The sequence below is a fragment of the Triturus cristatus genome, chromosome 4_1 (genome assembly GCF_964204655.1).
Source record: "Triturus cristatus chromosome 4_1, aTriCri1.1, whole genome shotgun sequence".
NCBI lineage: Eukaryota > Metazoa > Chordata > Amphibia > Caudata > Salamandridae > Triturus > Triturus cristatus.
Window position 1 is genome coordinate 1,274,489,300 of NC_140585.1, and position 21,830 is coordinate 1,274,511,129.

At 43.7% G+C, this 21,830-nt stretch overlaps 1 protein-coding gene across 5 annotated transcripts in view; it reads right to left on the minus strand.

Annotated features, from left to right (window-relative positions):
* The window catches only part of TESPA1 (thymocyte expressed, positive selection associated 1), a 267,771-nt gene that overhangs the window by 203,651 nt on the left and 42,290 nt on the right, over positions 1-21,830 (minus strand). The window contains exon 1 of one of the 5 annotated variants that reach the window (XM_085654777.1): positions 12,964-13,033. The exons of the other annotated variants lie outside the window; for them this stretch is intronic. The gene's annotated coding sequence lies outside the window, so the exon portion shown is untranslated. Of the gene's footprint in view, positions 1-12,963; positions 13,034-21,830 lie in introns of those variants that run through there. 5 annotated transcript variants of the gene reach the window in all.

Genomic DNA, 21,830 nt, shown 5'->3' on the forward strand with positions numbered 1-21,830 from the left:
GCCCCCTTTTCACGTTCTCTACCTTTTTTTTTCACCCCCTCAGACTGCGAGAGACAAAATGGCGGCCGACACTTCCTGGTTTCGACCGATTCGAATGTTTACCGACATCTAACAACCAATCAGAATTGCGCTCGCGCACGGCAGGGTGCGCACACAGTGCGCGCACGGTGCGTGTGTATAGATATTGATATGCTTTTAAATGCTATTTTCTCAGGAAATACTGAACAGATTTACACCAGACCCGCAAAAGGCACTTCCTTGACCTTATGGCTACCTCTCTGCCAAATTTCACGTAATTCTGTTCAGCCGTTCGGGCTGTAGCTGCGACTAAAGGTCCTATGGAAAAATTCATGGGGAAAACGCATTTTGGGACACCCCTTTTTCTCGGCCCACGCTTGACGAATCACCCCGAAACTTTCAGGGTAGGAGCTGAGCGGAGCGCCCCATTAGTTTTGAAAATTTCGTGAGGATTCGTCAACCGGCGCCAAAGTTATTCAAAATAGAATTTTGAGATTTCATATGGAAACTAGGTTGTAACTATAACTATCTACTGGCGACCCCCAGTAGATAATATATATATATATATATATATATATATATATATATATATATACGAGGAAACTATTGACGAAATTGTAACAGAAATTATTTATTCTATTTCATTATAAGTCATTACCCACCAAACTGTTTTGTAAAAAGTGGCATATAAATATTTCTTCTGGTGACATTTGTTCAACTTGTAATTAAAGTCCCAAATCCCTGGTCCTTTTGTTATTTTTCTGTCCTTGAGGGGCAAGAGGATAATCCCCCTGTGTAAGCAAATTGGTCCTGGCAATTACTTTATTTTGAGAATTGTATCCACCAATACTCGTAGGGTAATAGTCTTTGGCTTAGCCAAATATTGGTATGCACTATGGATCAAAGCTCTAAATATACTGTATGAATTCTTTTTATGTATTTGTAAACCTGTATATATTGAATAATTGTTTCCTTTCAACACTGGGTTTTATCTCTATATCCATCTTAAACTGTGCGTTTTTTAATGTACTTTTTAAGATCTCTGTGATTGTAATAAAGTGATATATATATATATGATGCACAGTCACTCTCCCTTTGTTAAACTGAAGAATTCCAGCCACACCGGTAGGGTAATCAAGCATCAAGGTGCTTTATTAGGCACCATGAAAGATAACGTGTTTTGTCCTACATAGATATTCACTGAAGATACCAAAGGTTACAAGGACGTTATAGGTAGCGAGAGGTATGAGTGAGCGAGTAGGTGTGTGAGTGGCTCTATGCATGAGTGAGTGGTTGTGTGAGTACTTGTATGGGTCTGTGAATGGGTATGTGAGTGGTTTGTGGGCGTGTGAGTGGGTGTATGAGAGGTTGGATGGGGTGTTAGTGGTTCTGTTGACAATGTCATCAGTGATGTCATTTGAGATGTCATCAGTGATGTCACTGACCATGTCATAAGTGATGCAATATGTGAAGTCATAAGCAGTAAATTGCGGAGGCATAAGTTATAGTTAGCTCAGGTAACTATAACTGCTGAATTTCACTGATTTTGTACAAGTGAAATCTGAGCTTAACTATACCGTCCCCGTAACCTTTCGTTTTTGCAGTAAATTTCTAAGGTGTTTTAAATTATATTTCCTAACTATAACGTCCCTGTAACCTTTGGTTTTTTGAATGAATTTTTAAGGCTTTTAAAAATCTTTTTCCTAACTATAACATTCCTGTAACCTCTGTTTTTATCAGCGAATGTCTAAGGTTTTTAACATTTTATTTCCTAACTGTAACTTGTAACCTTAGAGAGCGAGTGTGTGAGTGGATGCATGAGTGTCTCAGTTGGTGTGCCAGTGGGTGCATGGGTGTCTGAGTGGGTTTGTGAATGGGTGCATGAGTGTCTGAGTGGGTGCATGAGTGTTGGAGTGAGTGCATGAGTTTCTTACTGGGTGTGTGAGAGGGTGCCTGAGTGTTTGAGTAGATCTGTGAGTGGGTGTGTAAGTGTCTGAGTGAGTGCAAGAGTGTCTGAGTGGGTGTGAGAGGTTCTGTGTGGGTTTGTGAGTACCTCCATGAGTGTGCCAGTCAGTCTGTGAGTGAGTGCATGAGTGTCTGAGGGGGTCTATGAGTGGGGGAGTGAGTCTCTGAGTGGAACTGTGAGTGGATGTGTGGGTCTCTGAGTAGGTCTGTGAGTGGGTGAGAGAGAGAATGAGTGATTCGGTAAGTGGGTGCATGAGTGTCTGACTGGGTCTGTGAGTGGGTGTATGTCTGTGTTCATCTGTGAGTGGATGCATGAAAGTCAGAATGGGTCTGTGAGTGACTGTGAGAGTGTCTGATTTGTTCTGTGACTGGGTGCATGAGTGCCCGAGTGAGTTCTGCTCATCTTCTGCTCAATTTCTTACTCTTTTTCTGCACTTCTGACTTTTATTTTGCCTTTTCCCCTCATTTATGACTTCTATTTTGCTTCTTTCAGCTCGTTTCAGACCTCTATTTTGCCTCTTTCTGCTCATTGCTAATCCCTATTTTGCCTCTTTCTGCTTATTGCTGTCCCCTACTTTGCCTCTTTCTACTCATTTCTGACCTTTTATTCCTTCTTTCCGCTCAATGCAGCTTTCTGCTTGCCAGAGCAATCTGTTTCATCTCTTTCCCTGCCTGCAGACATGTCGCAGACCTTGTCAAACCTCCTGCCAAGCAAATGAAAACAGCTATGCCGCGGGGGTTACAGTCCTCAAGGCCATATATGGTTCCAAGCGAGGGGGGGTGTGGCCCCCTCCTTCTGTTTGAATGGCCCGCTCCAGGGAGGTGGTGGTCCCCAGGGCCGCGCAGCTCCCCCTTCTTAAAAAATAAAAGGCCCCATGGAGGCACTCCAATACCTTCAGGTCAGTCGAGATTAAGCTCAATAAAAATGCCCCCAAAAATTAGTCTAACCTTGTGTAATGTAACCAGTGCTCATGTAAAGTGATCCAACACCTTCGGGTCACTCGAGTTCTCATTATCTAACACAAGATGTCTCACAGTCCCAGAGGAGATGCTGTGAATGCTATGAGAGGAGGAGGACGACAGGGAAAGGCAACGGGGGGCATGCATCAGCATGGGAGCAGGTGAGAGGTGCGAATGCAGCTCCTATTTGTCAGGGTAGAGGGGCACTAATGAATAAATAGGGGCGGCGTCAGCAACACTTAAACTCTGCATACCTTAAACCAAAAAAGTTAACCTGACGTTGTGTAATGTAACTGGCACTTTCAGAAATTGCTGCAATACCTTTTGGTCAATCGAGTTTGCATTCTATAAAAATGCACCCACAATGTAATCTGTCATTGTGTAATCAAGTCAAGTCAAGTCAAAGTATGCTTTATTCGAATTTCATTCATAAAAGCAAGAACAAATACAATATAAAACAGATACATACAGCAATTTAAAATAGAATTAAATTTCAATCAATAACATCAAAGTACAAAGCACACTTCTTAAAGTTTTCTGACTCGATTACTAGACCTATATATACGTACTATTCTATTTACAATGGCAGATTAAGAAATATTAAAATATACGGATAAGAATAATTTAAAAAAGCATACAAATAAAAATGCAGAGGAGGATAACATAACAGAGAGTAGTCAAATGGCTAGCAATCTCTGTCTAATCAAGAGAATAGTCAAGTGACTAGCAATCTCTTTCTGATCGACCACGCCCATCCTAAATACTTTGCGGTAGCTACTGAAATCCATGTCAAAGTGCTGGTGCATATAATACGCAGAGCCACGATACCTCTGGTTGTCCCCAGATTTTTACACATTGGGGACAACCAGATACGCCTTGGCACCGCATAAGATCTGCAAGAAAATAAAAAATGACCGATAGTTTCTTTAGTAATACCACAAGCAGGGCAGCTATCACAAGATCCGCCTGCCCACTTAGCTGTCAAAAATTTGAGGGGAAGTGCACCTTCTCTGAGTTGGAAGAGAAGCTTCCTTTCTCCAGGGCTGGTTATGACGTCCCAATAGGGTTCTAAACAGGGATACATTTTAGCCTCCAAAAATTCACCAGTCATGGAATCAGCACTGGAGCTACTCCAGTGCCGGGAAGCAACCATCTCCCAGTAAGTACTATTTAAGATGCTTTTGGACGGAAAGAGTGCTCTCACAGGGTCTTCCCAGAGTGAGCACATGCAAAGCTCGGTCAGGAAAATCTTTAGTGATTTCAACCATCCAATTTTATGGTATACATCAGATCTTATAATATCTAAGAAGCCCTCTGCGTAATGATGGAGCACAGGAGTAGTCCATAGCCTATGCCAGTACATAATCGGGCGAAGCTTTATCAAATCTGAAACTGCTCTTCTACCCAAATCATATTTTAAGGGCAGCAATGGGGTGCTTTTGGGGACACCAGTTATAGCCCTGAGAAATTTATTCTCCGAGGATTGGAGTGCAGCCACCTTCTCAAAGCCCCAAAGCTCGGCACCATAAAGCGCAGAGCCTAGAGCCTTTGCTTCATAGACCTGCAAAGCAGGTTTGACAGGTTTGGTTAAAGATTTTCTGTGCTCAGCACAGATAGCACCAGACAATTGCCTATGTCTAAGTGTAGCAATATCAATATGATGCCGCCAACTCTTCTCGCTAGATATGTGTATACCTAGATATGTAAAAGTATTCACTACCTCTAGTGGGCGGTTATTCAAAGTGATTTTAGATTTAAAACTACAATGGGGGTTAAAAATCATAAGTTTTGTTGTGGCTGTGTTGACCTCTAAGCCATACTCCCCACAAAATTGATCAAAAATAGACAAGGCATGCTGCAAACCGCTAGGGGTTTTAGATAAGATGAGCGTGTCATCTGCAAACATTAAAATGGCGATTTTAGTCCCAGCTAAAAAAGGGGCATCCACTTGAGCTGAAAGCATACGGCCCACAACATCATTAATATACAATGTAAAAAGCACGGGAGCCATCGAACATCCCTGGCGTACTCCCCTCTCAACAGGGAAGTCCGCAGTTACCGAACCCAGCCCCCCCCCACGGAATTCTAGCATAGTTAGATTCATGGAGTCTCATTATGAGGGATAATAGCTCGTTTGGGAGTCCCTGCTTCTTGAGGACCGACCATAACTTAGAACGAGGAAAAAGGTCAAAGGCGGCCCGCAGGTCAACAAAAGCCGCGTACAAGCTTCCCTCACCCAGCACAACGGTCCTCCATTGCAACAATGTAAAACGGAAGACCTGGTCCACCGTACTTGTGGATCGACAAAAACCTGCCTGAAAGGGTGAAAGAGCATTAAACTCCTCCGCCCAGTCCAGGAGCCTGTTGACGATCACACGTCCCACAACCTTTTGAATAGTATCTATGAGACTTATTGGTCTATAGTTACCCGGCTGGGACCGGTCGCCTTTCTTAAAGATAGGTATAATTACTGCACCCTGCCAGGATGTTGGTACCGCTGCGCCCAGTGCAATTGCATTCATAAGAAGATGAATGTACTTACACCAGCGTTCTTTATCATTAATGAATAAATCAGCTGGGACTCCATCAAGACCAGGGGCACGTCCACAAGCCACTGAGCCAAGGGCCATCATTATTTCTGAAATACTAAAAAAGGTTTCCTGGAGTTGATCTAGACTAATTTCTGGGCCCAGATCGAAGCTATTTGGCTCAGCATACTGTTCTCTAAAGAATGTTACCCATTCTTCCTCTGGCACATTGTTATGCGGTGACTCGGGAAAACCCGAGTTTCCCCACCTGACAATGTGCCAGAATAACCGGGAATCCCTTCTATTGCTGGCCGCCCTTAACTCAGACCAGTGATGCTCATCCCAGTCTTTCTTTGCCTTGTATATACTAATTTTATAGTCCTTTCTAGCTGATTGGATTAGTGCAGGTTGACCGCCCTTTATGGCATTACCCAAGGCTAATCGTGCTTCCCTACACTGGTTGTTATACCACTTAGCAGGCTTAGGAGCTATAGCTCCATTATTTTTTACCGGTTTAAGGAAGTAGTCTTTAATTGTACAAAAGAGGGTATTATGTATTCCTACTACCTTATCTAAGCCAGTGCCAGGAGAGTTGGAGAGCTCTATAGTCAATATTGCTTTATCAACCTGACCACTAATGTTAGCAATAGCTTGATGATTAGTTACTATATTTTCCCACCTTAATCTACGCAGGTCGTTAGTGGGAACAATTAGGGGAGGGACGAGCTCAGAGGAGCCAGCAGGCTGGTTAGTGTGGGACCACCATTTATGAGTTGCGCACAGGGGATTGTGATCGCTCTCTATCCTCCCAACGACCTCCATATCGCATATCGAGGGCCATAGTTTAAGACTACATAAAACGTAGTCAATTCTACTATTGTGTCGCCCATTGTCAAATGTACTGGTCCCATTTCTGTCACTACTAGTCCTTCCATTTAGAGCTCTTAAGCCCTTTTCATAACAGAGGGTGTTTAAGGCGATAACATCATTGGTCCATCGCCCAACCGGATTGAGCTCCAGTTTAGGAACTCCCCATTGGCAATCCTCTTCATCCCCGAAAAGGTCATCTTCATTGACTAGGGGTTCAAATGTTCTATTAAAATCACCCGCAATAACGATGTTATTGTTTGAAGAGTAGGTGTCAAGGAGACAACTCAAGGCTGCTAACGCCTCGGACCTCCCTCCCCTATTACTCCGAACATAGACGTTATAAATATCCAACGTTCCTAGTTTTTATAGGTTCATTTTAACTAGTTGAATATCTCGGTTTTTAGTATCAACAACTTTAATAGATAGTTTTAGACTCTGGCGGACCCATATAGTTAATCCCCCCATAGGTCTCCCCCTAGGTCCTTTTAATGCAGGCACCGAATAATTCAAATATCCCTGGGTAAAAGAGGGTTCACATAACCAGGTCTCCTGGAATATGCATAAATCAAAATTATTAACAAAATATATCCAATCCTCAGATTCCAATTTGGAGGAGAGCCCGGCAATATTCCAGGAGAGTAAGTTCCCCGTGGTAGCCTCGGTGCCAGCCAGACAGTTGACAGATGGTAAGGAATCTGGAACAGGGAAATAATTAATACAGGTGTCCACACTTGCTTCTGATACTGAGTTTCTTAGCTCATTAAAGAAAGGAAGTGTATCAGGAGGTAGCTCATCAGGGACCGAAGACGAAGCTTTGGGACTATTAAGTCAATCCACGTCTTCAAGATTTGCTAATGCCTCATAGCGATTTCTGGTCAGAATGGGAGGATTGGATTGATTACAAAGTGAAACCCCAGATTTAATATTGGGAGCTATCTGGGTTCTAGGATAGAAATAGGTCAGTTCCCAAGTAGTAATAAAAGACCTCATATGGTTTGCATGCCAGTTAAGAATATGGCTGACAGCTCTAGGGTCCCTAAAATTAATTAAAATGATGTCCCCATTTATATTCTTTGGTGTATTTCCCAGCCAGGGTAGGCGCCGAACATGTAAAATTTTCCCATTGATATACGACGGAAGAGGGCGGTTCTGGCCAAGCCAGTGAATCACCTTATTTTTTAACTGCAGATATCCCTCTGTTGTACCATCTTTTAGAGTAGGAACGCCCGCAAGGACTACTACAAGAGGGACAGCCTCTGGTGGCAAATCAATAGAGAAAGGCCCACGTGACTTTGCAATAAGAGATGAATTGCGTCCTTTTCTATCGCACATTGGACCTTTTTGTGACGGGATATTTTCTCCCAGGTGGTCGCTGCCATTATTTGGAATAATGGGTTGCATTAGATTTGGGATAGTAGTTCCACCTACATTGGTACTAATTACCTTGTTGGTGCTCGGGTGGGTTTGGGAGATGGACTCCAATGGTGGTGCAATTAAAGATGATTCAGCAGAAGCTGAAACAATAAGGGGCACTATATTTGGTTTTAGAAAATCCGTGGTTAGTTCCCTTTTATTACTCATTAGGAGTTCTACTTTCTCCAACCTTTTTTCGATTGTTTTTAAGCTCTCAACAATAGGTAAAATGAGAGATTTCAGTAGCTGATCTATATTTCCCATTAGCTCTGTGACAGTTGTAACATTTAAAGGACAAGATACAGACTTGCCTGAGAAGGATGTGTTAGCAGTACAAGGTATAGAACCTTGATCTATATATGCCAGACCAGAATTGCGGCTAGGTTTTTTTTTATTCCTTGATAACTCAGAGTCTATCTTTCTCCGTTTTCTAGGTAATGGGCCTGTAGATTTAGATTGCCTAAATGAGTTGACCTTATGTGGTAGAGGCTTGATGACTTGTGATAATGACCCATTCGATACGACTGGCTCAACAGTTAGGCTAGGGGGTACAGATAAAACAATTGGGGACAAATCATTCGATATCTCAACAGTAGTTACATTTCGAGGCAATGTGGCGGAGTCATTATTGCCAGAGAGAAATGAAGTCTCTTTAGGAAGAAGCCCACTTATATTTGGAGAAGTCATTACATGAAGTGGGGTCGCAGATGGGGGCGTACTTTTAATGAGCTCAATAGAGTTGCGACGCCTCGCTCTTAATTCTGCGAGAGTTGCCTCACGATCTAAACCCGAGTTAACTTTAAATAAATAGCCATCAAGGGTACCCTTATTAGCACAATCAGCCATGTCAAAGCAACTAAAAATGCACTCCACTAAAGCAATGCATACAACAGAGATTAGGGAGCACGACAGAGATATCACTATAAAACACAAAGTGACGTGCCAAGGTAAAATAAGAACAGTACAAACTGAAGTCAAGGGAGTGAGCCCGGCCCGGCCTCCTTCGGCTCCTGAGGGCTACAGAGGGCCCGCCCTTTGCCCGGGCTTAGCCCGGCGTCGCCCGCGCGCGTCCCGCAACGCGGAGGGAGCCTCTGCCTTTTCTGCGCCTCCGGGCGCGAAGACAAGCGGAAGTTGGCCGCAAATCAGCCTGGGAGCTGTAGTCTCCCCCTGTCGCGGGCACGATTGCGTTATGCGCCGACAGAGGAGACACACAGCGTCAGCACCCCAGGAGCGGCAAGACGGCAAGAGGATCAGCAGCAGGTCCGCAGGTAAGTGATGCAGCACAAGGAATGTCACCCCCGCTCCACCGAGGGAGCCTCTGCCTTTTCTGCACCTCCGGGCGCGAAGACAAGCGGAAGTTGGCCGCAAAGCAGCCTGGGAGCTGTAGTCTCCCCCTGTCACGGGCGCGATTGCGTTAGGCGCCGACAGAGGAGACACACAGCGTCAGCACCCCAGGAGCGGCAAGACGGCAAGAGGATCAGCAGCAGGTCCGCAGGTAAGTGGTGCAGCACAAGGAATGTCACCCCCGCTCCACCGAGGGAGCCTCTGCCTTTTCTGTGCCTCCGGGCGCGAAGACAAGCGGAAGTTGGCCGCAAAGCAGCCTGGGAGCTGTAGTCTCCCCCTGTCGCGGGCGCGATTGCGTTAGGCGCCGACAGAGGAGACACACAGCGTCAGCACCCCAGGAGCGGCAAGACGGCAAGAGGATCAGCAGCAGGTCCGCAGGTAAGTGGTGCAGCCCAAGGAATGTCATTGTGTAATGTAACTAGTGCTCATGTAAAGTGCTTCAACACCTTTGGGTCGCTCGAGTTCACAATATACAATAAAAAATGCGTCACAGTCCCTGGAAGCTACTGTGAATGTGCTTTGAAAATTAGAGCTTGAAGAGGAGGCGCACAACATGAAGAGGCAGGGAGGCAGGCATGCAGCGACATGATAGGAGGTGGGAGAGATGAATACTGCTCCCATTTGTCAGGTAGAGGGGAAATAACGAATAAAGAGGGTTGGTGGAGGCATCACAATCTTACTGCACCTAAAAACAAGCAAATTGACCTGACCTTGTGTAATGTAACTGGTGCTTTCCAATACCTTTGGATCAGTCGAGTTTGTGCTCTAGAAAAATGCCCCCAAAAATGAATCTGACATCATGTAATGTATATAGAGCTTACGTAAAATTCTCCAACATGACGGGGTGGCTTGAGCTCACATTATATGAACAAGCGTCAGCGAAAATGTGATGGGAGTTCCCCAAGCCTTCCCCTTAACTGTGCTGCAAGGTTGAGCTTCTGCAGGTCCGATGACTGAGGCTCTCTAAAGCAACAAGCAGCAAAGCGGGAGGAGTTTAGAGGAAATCCTCACACTTTGAAGTCAGAGAAAATTGAAGAGGCAATTTCTAAAACAGAGTCTGAAGTGTCTGACATTTAATCTTCATATTTGAACATGACAGGGAGATAAAGTGATGGGCACTAAAGCTAAACCATCGCAGATGGGTAAACAGTGACATGAGCAGGAATCAAAGAAAACAATAGCCCCCCCCATATGATGTTAACAGTAATTTTTCTGTGCTCTGTGGGACTAAACTAAACACAAAAAGGAGGGACAAAGAGGAAGGATTAACTACTAGCAAGCAAACATTTTTGAAAAACAATAGAAGGGATGAATAAAAAAGCAATGAATGAGCTGTAAACCCAAAGAGGGAACGCAGCATGTCTCGCAGATAAAGTGCATGTGCTGCCTAGGCTCAACTAAAAAACTATCGAGGACCCAGAGTCTGTAGTAGAAATATCACAGTGCATCAGGGACATTACTGATTATATATTCCAAAGCAAACTCTAATATGGAAATAAATTAAAACATTTTGCCATTGTTCCTTTTTCCCAGAAGTACTCCATGTGAATATCCAGGAGCGCTTTCAGCGAAAAGCGCAAACATCTTAATTTGCCACTCCCTCCCCAGCTGCCTGGTAGCCAGCTTGAAATACTTAAAATAAAGTCCTTTATACTGTTCTGTGAATAGACTTTTAAAGGAAATACAGTTTGGAGACATATATTCAAAATAGAACTCACTGAGAAGGGAACATGAGAGCTGTGGTGAGCTTTACCAGCCTTTTTTCTAACTTTCATGGCAGTAGCTCTTCTTTAGTGTTTGAAGGGGAGTAGGCTCCCTCTGGTTACACCCTCTAAGAGTGTGTATGGAATGCAGACCTTGCATGTTCATCTACTATCGATTGCTAAGGGGTTAAAGGAAGCTGAAGTGGCAGTGCAGGAAGTCAGTTGTCCCTCATGGGGCAGCAAAAAAGCATTTGTTGTCGAATTTGAAAATTGTTCCATCTATTCTGTCTAGAGAGTATTTACACTATGGGAAGACCACAAGCACCACATTTACTGTGGGTGGCATGGTTCCAAGAGCCATCAAAAACATGGCTAGCATTACAGTGTCTGTCTCTGTCACCAGCATTGGATTCAAGATGGCCACTAATGCCTACACACCTCTGAGCAGTTCCAGGCGGGGATGAATTCAAATTCCTTGTGTGTATACAGCATCATACTTCGGCTCATATGCAACGGAATTCTATTCCACGGATACATACTCATAATTTATTTACTGTATGGTACTCTCTGCAGATATGAGATAATGGTCATTTGCATTACGTTACAGAGGTATACGGAACTACCTTGCTAACATATCATTACACTTGTGAAATACAGAATACTGCTTCAATCTGTTCTAGTATTTTTTTTATGTACATATTGGGCGTGATACACACTGTATAACTGAATTGGTTTTAGGTGCTGGCAAGAGAGCGAAGGGTGAATCCGACAGAATAGGGTGAAAGTCTAAAAAATGACGTTTTTCTGCTGTTTTCTAAATGCCAGGAGGTTGTTGCCGTTACCTCAACGTTGAGGCGGGTTGTTCGTTCCTTGGGTGATGTTCAGCCACTGACAAGAGCTTGTATCTTTGCGTCCTGCAGTTTCTTTTAAGGGCAGCTGGGAGGTTGCAGATGTTAGAGCTGATGGCCAGGACTAGGTTAGTTCTTGATTTTTTCTGTGGGTGTTTAGGTGCTGAGCCATCAACGCATTGAATGTGATGCAGAGTCTTTTCGATTTAACCCTTTCCTGTGCCACCAGTCAGTGGAAGTTTCTGAGATGCTGGGTGAGGTTTCTGAGATTTTCCCAGGCCACATATAAGACCGAAGGAAGCATTTTAGAAACTAAAGTTTGTTAATTCAAAAGACAGAAAAGCCAATGTATAGGAATTAGCAGTACTTTAACAATGAATTTAGTAGAGGTCAGGCTATCAAGGGGTGGTGTTCTTTGGGTATCAATGGTAAAGTGTAATTGACCAATTGTAGTTGTGGAATGAGGACTGTCCACTGACTCAATTTGGGGGCAGGTACAAAGCATCTTGCAAAACTTGGTTGGCTGCACAGCATTAAAAGGTTGTGGAGTAAAATACTACTTCAGTTGTTCTTCAGCACAAATGGGGGGGGGGGGGGGTGACCATCAGCTGCAACGCCATATGCAGGGCAAATGTAAAAAAATTGAATACAAAGCCTCAAGTGAGTCATGTTGGCCCTCCACTCTAATAATAATAATGATAATAGTAATTATTATTATTAATAACAATATTAATAACAATAAATAGCACATTAACCTCGGTGAAGCTGCAGATATGTTTAAAAGCATGGGATTTTTTCATATGTACTTGTTTAACAAAACCAGGTTGCAAGGGGTTACATTTGTGCCTTGCGGTAAAATCACACGAGGAGACCTTGTGACTACTAGTTGTTACTGCACATCTACAGCATACTAGATATGCTATCTTCTATCACACAACACAGCGATGCAACTTTCCTGTAGCTACACTGCAACTTAACCCACACATACACAGCACCAGTCCAGATAACACAGAATCTTACTGCACAGCACACATATAGAATGCTGCTTATTTTATTCTGTATAATGCTGCACGTGCACATACATACTAGCTCACTTACCCTCCATTATCCTGTCTTTTAACTAGGCGCTTTCAATATCAAAACAGACATTGACACTGAGAAATAACTATTTTGTTATGCAGCGAAAAAAGGGTAAGCACACAACTGAACGCAGCTACAAAGTCGTAGTGCAGCAAACAGCGCTAAACACATTAATGACCTCCGTACCCTTACCACGCAAGACGCAGCCAAGCGGCGCGAGGAGGCTGTACTCACCCAACACAGCTCCGGCCGGGTGAAACGCTGCGCCTCAGCCGCGGGCACGCACTGACGTGACTTATCAACGCCGCCACCTTTAGCAGTAATAGAGAGGCAGGAAGCGTGGAACGAGTTGATCCTGATGTGCTGCACACCAGGAAGGAGAGCTAGATAAGGAGATGGTTTTAACTCCCTCTCTCACCCACAGACACACTCCCCTCCTACTCACTTTCTATGACTTGAGAGGCCGTTAGAAAAGGCAATGAATGTGGTCTGGTGACAGAAAACATACGATTGCAGCAATATGTCCAGAGCACACTGCATAAATGTGCAGCACTGCATCTGGGACACTCCAGTGAATTCCACTGGTGCAGAGAACGACTTAAGGTTAGTTGCATTGACACAGGTAACTTTAATGGCACAATAATAGATGGCGCTGCAAGGTATACCCTGCTCCTTCAGTAATCGTGTATATCATATCACAGCTATACAATACATGTAGGGCGGCTCCTAGTGGCATTTGGGCATCTTGAGAAGCCTCTGCTATAAATGCAAGTCCAAGCAGGAGAGCATGGCAGCAGTTTGCATGTGATCTGGTTGTAGGATTGGGTTTCGCTTCATTTAACCAGTTTCCATTTAATGGACAATCCACATGTATTTTTTTGGGGGGTGGAAATGGGAGCAGCTCAAGGTTCATTGTGAATTCCAAAAAAGTTAGGAATCTAGTCCTACCTTTACTAGTATGGACTTTTTGAATCTGGCCTAAGGAGTATATTTGCTTTACCAAAAGAGCCCTCTTTTTTAGTTTTCTTTGAGCCTGGTCCTCTGGGAGCCAGATTCGTGGTGTCATAGGGACTTATTTGCAAATATATGTTTTGCTTTTACATAGATCCTATCCTACTACCAAGCCAATTCAAAGTGACATATTATAAAATAGGGATTGTGGTGCAGCAGTACTGTACATCGATAACGGATATGGCATCATGGTGTGTTACCAGTGTAGACCAACATCTACTCATACCTAAGTGACTCAGCCTGGGCAGTTAGTAGTACCAAACCAGCTCACTTGGTACACCGATGAAGATCGCAGAATAGGTACTGGACTTTGCATTACCATGGACAGGCCTAGGCCTCTGTGTCGACATTAGACTAGCATGGCTTCAGGGCCAAACAAAAAGTCAGGATACCAGTTTCATGTGCAGTTGGGCACCCCGGCCAGGGGTACATACCCATTTACAATGCAGAGAACATTCCAGTTCCAACACTGATATAGGAGATTGTTCACACCAGAGGATGGTGACAAAAAAAACAGACTAAAGAGGAGTGCTAAAGGAGTCTTTATCTTTTTCTCAGATAAACTTTACTACTGCACTCCGAAGGAGACTCCAGTTCCAGGCACTGGAGATGGACCTAGACAAAGTTCTTGATCATGAGCCCAGAGTTTTGGCAGCAAGTGTGTCTTCTCAAATGAGCCCTAGAATGTGCTCTAGGTTGCAATGAACACAAACCCTGGAGTTACTAGCAGTTTCACTTGTATAGCCCACTCTCTCCCCTCATGACAGTAGCCCTCTAGAGAATTATTTCAGCAAAGATGCACCAAAAAATCTCTTTACTTATATGTCATAGATTATATAGACATAAATGTCCACAGTAAAACTTATATTTGGTTAACAACCCAATTAAATAATTCTCCTAATAACAACTTTATGTACAGGAGTGAGCCATGAGCACTGACTGCAAAAGTCGATTACCAAGTGGCAGCAAGCTACCGCCCTGAGGTAAACATTGATTCGCTGCTGACATCTTCTGTTCAGGGAGGTCATGGGTATGAAGACCAGCAAAGTGAACACAGTCTGCCATCCTTCTGTGGCTGTTAATTTGATTTTCACTAACCAGGGTAATGATTAACACCTTTGGTACAGCACGTAGAAGAAACAGAAATTTGTTACCAGAAATCACACAACATTTAATTATTTTTATGAGTAGATTTTAACAAATGTTATCTTATGTATGTTATGTTAATAAGTCTTATAAAGCATGCGATTACCCTCAGGTGTCTTGGGCATAGTGAAATGTGTTTGCTTACAGGACAGTTACAAGCTATTTTGTAGGAAAACCTTTTGCTTTGCCACTGCCCTTTTCAGCACACAAACCAATCCTGGAAAATTAGGTACCATTCATGGGCGTTTTCCAAACCTAATTCCTCATCTATCAGCAAATCATTCTTGACCCTGCTCCCCGGTCAAGTCCTCCCTGGACCAGAAAGCAAGCATCCTGGGACCAGTTACGGGGTATCACCCCTCATTATCCAAGCTAGCTTGAAATCAGTTGCACAGCAAGCACAGGACCCACATCTGGGCATACCCTTACCACTTAGAGTGACTATAACAACACAAAAAGATGATGGACTGAATGCTGAACTTTGTCAAAACTCACTCTCAGTCACGGATTTGGTTAAATCCATCATTTTTTGCTGACTTTGCCATCCCAGTTTGGACCCAGCCATATGCAACTCAGTCTTGGCCCTGCTCCCCATGGGACCAGTCCAGCCCAAACTGCCAGGCCAGATCCTCCCTGGACCAGAAAAAAGGATCCTGGGAGAAATAGGAAAAAACCTTACCACTTCGGGCTTCCTGCTTCTTATAGCACTACAATTAAGTCTTGGGACGGGTTTACTGTGCTTGCTGGGGGGAAAGTGGCACAGAAAAGAAAACGTACTGTCCTTGGAGGCAGAAGATTTGCTGCAAATTTCAAAGACGGATCTCCAGTCCATGATTTATCATGTGGTAGAGAGTGTGTTAAATGATACTCATAGCAAGAAGCAGAAGGGGGAAATGGATGATAATCATGATACTTCTTTTGAAGGAAAATATGGCCAGTGGAAGCTTTTTTCGGACATGTTGGTACATATAAAAATGTTACTTGATTTTGATACTAAACATTAAGGGGCAGATTTACAAGCCCCTTGTGACAACTTTAACCAACCGTTGCGTCACTTCTGTGATGCATCGGCATCATAAACAATGCGCCACGTTGCGACATATTTACAACGTGACGCATCTAGGGAGATACATCACATTCTAAAGCCCTGCGCTACATTATACCTGCGTCAGGTATAATGTATGCAGGGTGGGCGTTCCGACATAAGAAAGCCTCGTAAAAGTGATGGAGTGAAATCTACAAGATTTCACTGATTCCCTTTTACGATGCCACTGCGTCAAAACATTACACCTGCTTGAAGCAGGCATAAGGAGTGATACAGCTTAATAGAAATAGGCATTCCGAAGCATTGCTGAAGTTGCATCGTGCTTGTGACACATCTCCAGCAATGTGTTGCCTTTACGCCAATAGATGCGCCACGCATCTATCAATCCTTGTGCCACAGTGCACCGCATTGTAAATGCGACGCATCCATGGTGGCGCAAGGGTTTTTTTCCGTGACGCAAATTAGCTGGCGCATCTCTGCTGATATATAGAGATGCACCAGTTCTCGTAAATCTGCCCCTAAATGTGTAACAGTTCTGTGCTCAATATAGTGCTCAGTAGTTGATGATCTCCCCCTTCACGGTGTATTAAAGGAGCTCATTGCCAAGGAATGAAGAGATATTGATAAGCAGAATATTCCACACTTTTGGAATAAAAGGTATCTAATTAACCAGTTTGAAGGACAATTTCCGTAAGTCCCAAAGTTTAATACTATTTTGTAGGTCATCCTCCTTTTGACATCAATGGCATCTTCATATTTTTTGGCCTCTGAAGACTCTACCCTGGCAGTACAGAAAGGTTAAGGCAACCTTAAAATGTTCATACGCAGCATGTAACTTTTGTTTGCGGGCCAGCACATATGCTTCATATGCCTGTGTTGTTAAAAAACTTTGAGAAGTTGTTTGATTGCTTACAGGAGAAGAGCGATCTGACTCCCATTCTGGCTAAGATGAAGATTCTGGCTCAATTTCTACGTATGTGGCATTTGTGTCTTCCGGTCCTGTGGTGGCTGGATGAAGCCTTGGAAACTGGAAATTAACCAAAAATTATTAGTCCATAAACTTCTCTTTTTAGGGTCCCGAACTCTATGGTGAACAGTTTATGGATATGGTCTAATGCTCAGCGTAGGAGAAAAAATTACTCAAGCCCTACCAGGGTGGAAGTTTTTTTTCACAAACAATGTTCATGGACAGCAAGATAATAGTTGTCCCTTCCATGGCTGGGCTCAAGGTCGAGAAGTCACATTTGCGGCCAAATCCTGACCACAAAAACAGGTTTTTCAAGAACCAAGTCTGAAATAACTTTCTAGAAGTGGGCTCAAGACTTCAGTTTCTCTTCCTTCAATGGATGGGACAGATTTGCGGATCAGTGTGTCCTGTCCATCATTCATCAGGGTTATCGGATTCCTTTTGATGGTCATCCTCCTCTAAATTTCCTCAGGTCTACACCACTGTCAAAAAACCCTCTAAAAAGGGAAGAAATTATCAATGGTGCTCAGAAATTGCTTCTAAAGAAGGCAAAGGGGCCAGTTTAGGTGGATCAGAAAAGTCTGGGAATTTATTTAATACTCTTTTTGGTATGAAAACAAGACAGCTCTTTTTGTCCCAAACTGGATTTAAACATATCAACAAAACTGATTCAGAGAGGCAACAATTTGGCTACTCTAGATTTGGAAGATTCCTCTTTCCACATACCAGTCCACAAGGACAGCCAGAAGTATCTAAGATTTGTGTGGAGGAGAGACACTATTAGTTTTAGACCCTTCCATTCGGGCTATCAACTTCATCAAAGGCTTCTACCAAGGTACTGGCTCCAGTTTTGGCAGTCTTACAACTTAAAGGTGTCTCTCTCTTTCCATATCTTGATGACTGGTTAATTTGCAATTCTTCTCTGAAACTCAAGAAGCGGTGAAGTCGCACTTAGCCAATTACGACATACAAGTTCCTTTGTTGGCAACAATTGTATAGGAGTTGAGTTAGTCGCTGTACACACGCAAATTGTAGAAGGATACTCCTTTTCAGATGACCCCCCCTGTTCTATTGACAATATATGCCAGCCTGTGGGGTTGGGGAGTGACCCTGAGAAGGCTGTAAGCCAAAGGCCAGTGGTCGCAGTTTGACAGGGCCTGTTCATCCTATTGGAGAGAGTTGGCTTTGGTGTGGGAAGTAGTCTAGTATTTGCAACCCCCACCTGTTGAGTTCAAACCTGGTAGTACAAACGGACAATCAGGTAAAATGGCACTACTTTAATCACCCTAGAGGTAAAAATGTTTTCCTTTAAATACATTAGCACTGATGATTTGTTCACGGACAGAGAACAATCTCATGGCCATGTGGGTAATTTATCTTCAGGGAGATCTCAATTACCATGCAGACAGCCTCACAAAATCCCCTTGTGTGTTCTTTTCCACCTGTCTCGTTCAGTGTTTCATCAGGTTGTCATCTGTTCGGGGATCCCTGGATAGATCTCTTGATATGTGTCCTGAAAAAACAAGACCCCTCTCCCTGAGAGTTTGCTGAGGTCTAGCAAACTTCTCGTACATGCCACATGTGCTCCAAGAAGCAGGCTACAGTTGGTGTAGGTGCAGTAAAAGTGCCGCTCTAGCTTATACAATACCCTCGAAGAAGGTTAAGGCCTTACAGAGGAGCACAGTCAGAAAGCCCAGCAGAATCGTATTGGTGAGGCTGGAAGATGAGATACTGCACCACAGCGTAACACAGACCCATACAAAGCAGAACTGCTAAGAGCAGAAACAACCAGGTACAAAGAAGCGCCAAAGGCAGCGACAGTGAGGTACAAAGAATTGGTAAAGCCAATGACAACCAGGTATGATGCACAAAGTTGAGAGCGGTGGTGAACATATGCAAGAGACAAAAACGTTACTCACCATCAAGAAAGAAGATGACACCGTGTAAAAAAGTAGGGTCTACTTTAATGAGTACCCCCACTTTTTGCCTGGTGCTAAGCTGTATTATGACTAGTCTGACTGGGATCCTGCTAATTAGGACCCCCATCTATCTGCTTTGTCCCTAAATTGTTGTGTTGAGCACTTAGGTACACTCCAGATTGGATACTGGGTTACCCGTATCAGCCCCTAGTATATGGTACAAAGGTACCCAGGGCATAGGTACCCTAGAGGTCTCCCGTGGGTTGAAGCATGCATTATGCCACCCATGGGAGACCATGCAAAATGGAATTACAGGTCTGCCATTGCAGCCTGTGTAAGCTGGTGTATGCACTACTTACTGAATATATAGGTTTACTATATCTAAGGGTCACTGCACTTAAAACCTATGTCACTCCTATAGCAGGCCTTTGCACTCCTGAAGTCAGGGTGCTTGGTTCTAAGTGAGAGGGTGCCCCTGCATGTGCAGGACACCCCTACAGCCTACGGAGTCCATTCTCCCGGGTTGTCAGTTGGAATCATTGCACTTCATTGCAGAACGACATGCACATGTTGAATTGGCTGCTTGCAAAGAAGAACACAAGTCAAGGAGAGATCGCCACGTAAAGCAGCCAAACTCATTTGGTAGTGCCCCAATATCATGCTAAAGGTGAATGGCTGCCATATATTAATTATAGACAGTTATGCATCGATCAACATCGTGCTGGCAGAAAAATACAGTAAACTGTCTCCAATATCACATCTAACACCATCAAAAGCAAAGGTGTACACATGGGCTGCTTCTACACCATTGCAAAGTCAAGGGTCATTTGTAGCGACCATGAGACATAGGAAAACGACAGTACAAGCACCAATTTATGTTGTCCAAGGTACTTCATTGAGTGCGTGTCTACTCAGTCTCAGCACTGCTGCTTACATGGGACTGATATCCATCAACTACAACCTCAATGCACATTCTGAAATAGTAAGTCAATTTGCTTTGTTGTTTCATGGACAAGGAAAACTCAAGATAATGAAGGTGCAACTTCACATTAATTAGGACGTTTGTCCTGTTGCTCAGTGACACCAACAAATTGTTTTTCATTTACAGGAGGCCGTTGAGCAATAACTAGAAACATTATTAAGGCATGACATCATCGAGTGCTCCACTGGTCTGACACCATGGGTTTTGGCCATAGTGGTAGTGCGAAAAAGGAAATGGAGGTGCACTGCGCATATGTTTTGATATGCACTAGGCCAACAAAGCAATCGAGAGAGAAAGACACCCAGGTCCACACAGAGTGGACATAATTACACAGCTGAATGGTGCCAAAGTCTTCTTCCATCTTGATTTGAGCAAAGGATACCATCAACTCGAGCTGACCACTAGGCATTGCTCTCCATTTTCAGAAATACGAATGCGAAGATGCCCCCTTGCATTGAGAGGTAGAGATTGCAATTATAAGAGCATGATTGTACCCTTGTGCATAAGCTGGGGAAGGATCAAAACCCCGCTGAATACTTCCCAAGAGTACTGTTACAGAATCACAGTGCAACGTCTAAATTGGGTGAAGATTATATCAATTTCATAGTAAAGTCCAGCACCCCTGCATCTCTATCCATTAAACTGATCACTGCTGCTATCAACACAGGCAGAGACATGCACATACTTAAGGATATCATTGCAACATAATCATGGAGAAAACATACTCAACCTCTCACAGATGACAATAAATATCAAAAATTCTAAAATGTGCAGTTAGAATTTTCTATCACTCAAGAAGGTATTATACTAAGAGGTTCAAGAACTGTCATACCTGAGAGCTTCAGACTTTAAGTCATTGAAATGGCACATGAAGGACATTGTGGCATTGTAGCCACCAAAAGAGGCCTCAGAGACCAAGTGTGGTTTCCTCGCCTTGATGAGCAAGTCAACAAGAAACTGAAAGCATATCACCTGTGCAATTGCTTATTTCTCAAGACAACACAGCATCAGCTAAATATGTCTGACCACTCCCCCCAACGCGCTTGAGAGAAAATTGCAGTTTTCTTTGGGCCCTTAAACAATGGACATCATCTCATAGTAGTTATTGATGAGTACTTGCGTGTTCCCTTCGTGGAAGATTTATCATCGACCACCCATAGCAAACTCATCGAGAGTCTGGGTGATATTTTTGCACCGTGGGGTGTTCCTTCCATTTTCAAATCTACCAACAGTCCCTTCAATAGCAGAGAGTTAAAAGACCTTCTTAGTCACTTGAACATCAAGCATCAGAAAAGAACACCTCTCTGGCCACAGGCAAATGGCATTGTTGAACAATTAATGGGCACCCTGAAGAAAGTCGTTCACCGCGCTGCACTCGAAGGAATAGATCTCAGGTCAGCCCTCTGTCCAGCCCTTCATGCCCATTGGCCAACTCTTCATTCTACAACAGGTGAAAGCCCTGCCACCTTGCTGTTTGGCAGAACACCTGGGACAAAGCTACAACAATGGACTACGAGCCGAGTACTAGACACTGATGAGATTTGAGACTGATGAGCAAGATAAAGGTCTATGTACATAAGCGCAGATGCGCTAGGGACACAGTTTTCGAAAAAGGAGACAGGGTTTTAGTCAAACAAAATCAAAGATGCAAGACTGACGCTCCGTTTGATGCTGATCCATTGAGAAGTCGTGACAAGTAAAGGACATATGGTGACCGCTCAACATCCTGGAAAGTCCATTACGAGAGACTCGTCACATTTCAAGCATCTGCCTCGATGTTCGTCGGCTCAAGACATCACGAGTGAGACAAGTCCACCTGGGTACCCAAGTCAAGCATCTGAGTCTACATCTAGATCACATGGAGAACAGAGCACTCAAGTGATAGACCCAATGATGACACTATCCACCAAACCACACGAGAGGAGAATAAATATACACTGCATACTGTGAGTGTGTGGTTGAGGGTCTCCTATACAATTTTCCTGAGGCTCTGAAATATTGACACAAGTTATTTATTCCCCTTTTATTACA